Source organism: Carassius gibelio, chromosome A16 (assembly GCF_023724105.1).
Source record: "Carassius gibelio isolate Cgi1373 ecotype wild population from Czech Republic chromosome A16, carGib1.2-hapl.c, whole genome shotgun sequence".
NCBI classification, from domain to species: domain Eukaryota; kingdom Metazoa; phylum Chordata; class Actinopteri; order Cypriniformes; family Cyprinidae; genus Carassius; species Carassius gibelio.
In genome coordinates this window covers 14,142,483-14,148,469 of record NC_068386.1, presented here as the reverse complement: position 1 = coordinate 14,148,469, position 5,987 = coordinate 14,142,483, and the positions used below count along the sequence as shown (strand labels likewise).

Here is a 5,987-nt window from a genome sequence, read left to right as displayed (position 1 = left end):
CTCATGAACCTCATGCTTATCTCTTCATCTATAATTTCTCTCTATGCCATGTGTTTTTCCTTGTTTCACATTTTGAGTTCAAGGACTACAATCTGCCCTATGTCTTTCGATTAAAAAATAGTAGAATGATAATTAAACATGCAAGTTTACCCTCCATTCAGTATGCAGCCCTGTAAACTTATTCTGGCAGTTGGAAGCATGCGACGGGTTGAAAGGATAAGACACACCAAGCCATTGGTTAGTTACCACAGAAACAAATGTTTTCCTATAAACTTATATTTGTTGTTCAGGTGAAATGGGAGGGAGGGCCTCATCCTCAGATCCGTGGCAAGTTCTCTGTGATTGACAGCTCTGAGACAGGACTGGTCGGAGGGGTGGCAGTGGGTGTGGTCAAACTCAGAGGAGCTCTTCAGACACAAGATACAGAAGCATAAGCTTTTTACAGGTAGACCACATAGTGTAGCTTTGGTAAACATGGATTTCCATTTTTTTATATTTTTTTTAAGTCATTTGTAATTAATTTCCTGCCTTGTGGAGCCATACAGCCCATTCAAAATATTGTTATTTACAGACGATTACATAGCAGTAGACAGGGACTGTTCACACTGCACATTTTTGCATTTTGCTTAGTCTCACTCATGGCACAGCCTTTTAAAAACATAGTGCTCAAGGTTAAGTTCAGCTTTTAAAAAGATAAGTCTCTAATTCACATTCACGCAGAATATGCTTTTGCTTTAAAACAGCAAGGTTTAGGCCAGCAGATTATGCTTTTAGAGTAATTTTTCATGCAAACACAACAGTCAAAAGGTTCATGTTTACATAGAAGAACAACGGAAAAGCAGCACAGTCTTCTTCTTCTTCTTCTTAACCAAATGTTTACGTATTGTGTAAAATGCCCCCTACTTAGATACTGACAAACATGTATGCTTGATGTGATTTTCCATTTCCGTGACACCCAACATGAATAATAAATGACTACTTACCCAATGCAGCAAATCCAACCTTTCACTCCTTTATTTCTTATTCATCCCTTGTCACCATTACCATCACTATATCTGTGCTCATAAACACACATCACATGCTTACATAAATGCCTCTTATTTTAAACTATAATAATGATTTCCCAAAAAATAAGGAGGAACAATTTGTTATTTTAAAAAGATATGATAAAGGTGTTCATCCTGACAGCATTGAGGATACGGACTCCTTCAGTGACTCTATCCGTATGAACAGAAGTTTGTCTTTCTCACGCTCATTTTTGTTGTGTGCAGCCATGTTTTTGCTGTCAAGAAAGGTTTTGTTGAGTCTTTCATTTTAGATGCCGGTTCATATGATGGGGAGTGACAGTGGTCAGAAACCTTATCTCTGGGTAGTTTCGAGTCTTGCCTCAGTTTCCACTGGAGTCTACACAAAGTGGGTGGGCTGGAGATCAAACCAAGACATGCAAAGGTGAGATGCACACACAAAGCATGAATTAATAAGTTTGAACACTTGTTTGTGCATTCCCTTATGAAACAAAAATATATTGCAGTATATTGGAAAATATAATGTAATATATTAGCATATATTCTTATATATATATATATTTTTTTTCCAATATATTGCAATATATTGAAAGCGGCAATCATTTGTATATTTTGCAATATATTATATAATATATGTATCATCAATATATTATTAAATGTATTCAAAAATATAAAATATTAGAAAATAAAAAGGGTAAATAATATATTACAATATATCACAATATATTTTAAGAAATATATTGGTAAATATATTTTCCTTTCGTAAGGGTTATGCTCTCTGTTTTAGATGAGCGTTAGTGTGTATCCCTCTCACAGTTTCTCTTCGCTGCTGAGGGCTAGAACTCCATGGAGGACCATCCTCAAAGTGTGTGTGTGTCTGCTACAGCAGATAGACACCAGCAGCACATAACTCTCTGATCACCTCACTGATGAGATACAGACACTGGTAAATACATCCCATTAATAAAGTTAACATTTCTTCTTATTATCATTGTTGAAAATGCTTGTGAACTGGGATTAATAAAAAAAATGGATGAATAGAAAGTTCAAAACAACAGAAATGAAGCAAAATATAAGTTTTTGTTATATATATATATTTTTTTTATTATTTACTGCAACTTTCAATCAATTTAATGTGCTTTTGCCTAAATAAAAGAAATATATTTTGTTTAAAAAATAAATCCTATTGACCCAGTGCTTCTGAACAGTAGTGTCTACAAATGAATACTACCTACTTATAAAAATATTTACTTTGATATTATACTAAAACATTTTGACAAATGTGAAATACATTGTTTGACATATCCTAAAGCATTTTTAGAAAATGGAGTTCACTCTAAATGTATCAATTATCTCTTGTTCCTCTTGTATCCCACATTTCTTAGGTGTTTGAAGAGAGGCAGTTAACAGCAGGAAGCCCAGGATCCATCCTGATGTCTCCCCTCTCTCAGTAACCCCTGCCGAGCCATAAGTGAGTTAGTATGCCTACAGGTCCTTCTAAAAAAATTAGCATATTGTGATAAAAGTTCATTATGTTCCATAATGTAATGATAAAAATTAAACTTTCATATATTTTAGATTCATTGCACACCAACTGAAATATTTCAGGTCTTTTGTTGTTTTAATACTGATGATTTTGGCATACAGCTCATGAAAACCCAAAATTCCTATCTCAAAAAATTAGCATATCATGAAAAGGTTCTCTAAACAAGCTATTAACCTAATCATCTGAATCAACTAATTAAGCTTTTAAAAACTCCCAGCCTGGTTCATTACTCAAAACCGCAATCATGGGTAAGACTGCCGACCTGACTGCTGTCCAGAAGGCCATCATTGACACACTCAAGTGAGAGGGTAAGACACAGAAAGAAATATCTGAACGAAAAGGCTGTTCCCAGTGTCCCAGTGCCTGAAGTCCAGTGTCAAGTAACTACAGTCAGTGGTGGTCTGGGGTGCCATGTCAGCTGCTGGTGTTGGTCCACTGTGTTTTATCAAGGGCAGGGTCAATGCAGCTAGCTATCAGGAGATTTTGGAACACTTCATGCTTCCATCTGCTGAAAAGCTTTATGGAGATGAAGCTCACAGTGCTCACAGTGCCAAAACCACTGGTAAATGGTTTACTGACCATGGTATTACTGTGCTCAATTGGCCTGCCAACTCTCCTGACCTGAATTCCATAGAGAATCTGTGGGATATTGTGAAGAGAAAGTTGAGAGACGCAAGACCCAACACTCTGGATGAGCTTAAGGCCGCTATCGAAGCATCCTGGGCCTCCATAACACCTCAGCAGTGCCACAGGCTGATTGCCTCCGTGCCACGCCGCACTGAAGCAGTCATTTCTGCAAAAGGATTCCCGACCAAGTATTGAGTGCATAACTGAACATAATTATTTGAAGGTTGACTTTTTTTTTTTTGTATTAAAAACACTTTTATTTTTATTGTTCGGATGAAATATGCTAATTTTTGAGATAGGAATTTGGGGTTTTCATGAGCTGTATGCCAAAATCATCAGTATTAAAACAATAAAAGACCGGAAATATTTCAGTTGGTGTGCAATTAATCTAAAATATACGAAAGTTTAATTTTTATCAGTACATTATGGAAAATAATGAACTTTTATCACAATATGCAATTTTTTTGAGAAGGACCTGTATTTTGTGTCACAGATTTTTTTTCTTATCATTTTTTTTTCAGTATCCATTCCATTAAGTCTGTTCCACATCACTGCAGTTTTAATTGTGGTTTAGACGAATAATGTGCCTGATCAAAATTACATTTACATATTTTTTTCCTTTCAGTTTTACTGAAGTATTGCATGAAGTCGTTTTCATGTAATCTTAGACAGAACATCCACAGACTTTTTGCTGTTTAGTCAAAGGTCTGGTAATGCGTGACTAGAAAACATCATAGTGTTTTTAAAATGTGTGTGTTTCAGAGACTGTCCGGTCCATTACATCCTTAGCCACTGTGTCTCGGGGCAGGACTGGTTACTGTTGATGATCAAGGAGTGTTGAGGACAGGACCTGGTACAGGCCATGCTATTTTGGAGGGTTATGCCATAGACATTTGTGGTATCTACCAAACACTGCTGAACATTGTGGAGGTGAGTGTTTATTTTGAGAAATACTGTAGGTTACCCTCAGTCAACATCCTACTTGCCTTGGTGAAACGGGTTATTATGTTATTATAACCTAAAGATGCTATGTGAAAGTTTGAAACAGAAAATACTGGTTTTCATCTTGCCACATTCTTGGTAAAGAAAACACATTTCTACTCAAATTAATCAAAATAGATTTTTTGCATTTTGGAACCAAACTCTTAATATATTCTCCCCCTCATTAACTGTTAATTCCCCAGGTTCTGTTTATATATAGTACCTTACCTTGTGGGGGGTTAACTCTTTTTTTAAACGAGTTAAAAAAGTTTGAAAACCACTGATACAGTGCATTTCAGATCAGTTCCATCTCTTATAGGATGTGGCGAGGCAGCTCAATAGGTTTTGTAACAGACCAATGTTATAAATGAAAAGACTTCTCTGGTGTCTTGCAGGTAAGAGTGGAGCATGTGTCCATTCCTCCCGCTGATAGGCTCCTCACTAATTGGTCTGAAGTCTCATAATATACAGCCAGAGCGGATCTGAACACAGGTGAGTCCTTTCACACCTCCCCATGAGATTCAGGGAGGCCACTTTACACAACCATGGAAAACACCTGATGTGCCATTAGTACAACTATATAAGGGGAATTTAAGAATAATGATAAATAATTAGCCCTTTGGACGGTTTAAGAGATTATAATCCAGTTATTAAATTCTGTCAGGAGGATCCACATGTCCCTATTTAATCACTTGACTCTTAGACTAAAATTCTCAGTGGTGATTATCTCTAACTCTTTAATATGTGCAATTAAAACGTGGTGGGTGGGAAGAGAAATGATCTCAACTATATTTGACCTGCATAAATCTTAGATCTGGGCAGGATTTTCACTTTCAGAGACATGGATACATTTCCGCACAGATCTAAGGTTGAGATTGACTGACTTGGATACAAGTAACATTTCTTGCATGGTAAAAATATTGCCAAAGCATTGATCATGTTAAATAAGTGCACACACACACACACAAGTTTGATAAAATACAAATGAGAGGATTTGCTTTATTTAAATTCTGTTTTGTTATTTTAAGAAACTGTATGTAGTTTTTGGTATTTTCACAACTTTGGAGCTCAATTTCATTCCTGTTCACCAAACTTACATCCTCCCAGAACAGATGTTTAGGGGACACGTGGGAAAAACTAGAAGCCATTTGCCTTATTAGAAGTCAGTGTACCGTCAGATTGCTTTAAACTTTACTTGTTGAAATGTTTTTCAGTGTTGACGATATCGTGTGCTTGTGACTCTCTCTATGTCTCCTACTCATGGTAGCTCAACGCAATCTAGAGCAGTGGGGAGGCCATACATCCTGAGGCAGAGCTACTGCGCTCGCTACACTTTGGCGCCCCCTATCCAGAGATGAGAATACTGCAGGCTCTCTTTAATGCAGCACCCTTCTACACTGGTAAAACAAGTTTTATATAAGATTCAATATTGAGATCCATGTTAAGTTTGGAGTCTGAGAGAGCCTAAGGGTATTTTAATAACTGAACAACATAACTGAAATATCTTAAGTTTGGAGTCTGAGAGAGCCTAAGGGTATTTTAATAACTGAAAAACATAACTGAAGTATCAGCTTTTACCTAATCTTAGGAGAATTGATTATAAACATAATTTTAAACTTGATAACACATTATTTTATTGTACCACAACTGTTTTTAACACTGATAAGAAATGCTTTTTACGAAAAAGATCAGCACATCAGAATGACTATTGAATGATCATTTGACACTGAAGACTGGAGTAATGTTTACTGAAAACAAATGACTTTTTTTTAAATATGGAAGTAGAAAACATTTTAGATTGTGATCAG

The 5,987-nt window shown here is 36.2% G+C and overlaps 1 long non-coding RNA gene across 1 annotated transcript; it reads left to right on the top strand.

Moving 5' to 3' along the window:
• The first annotated feature begins 3,966 nt into the window (after positions 1–3,966).
• On the top strand, positions 3,967–5,569 carry LOC128030355 (uncharacterized). Its single transcript, XR_008187881.1, has 3 exons — positions 3,967–4,128; positions 4,575–4,671; positions 5,447–5,569. It is a non-coding gene; the product is annotated as an uncharacterized LOC128030355 (long non-coding RNA).
• The last annotated feature ends 418 nt before the right edge of the window (positions 5,570–5,987 follow it).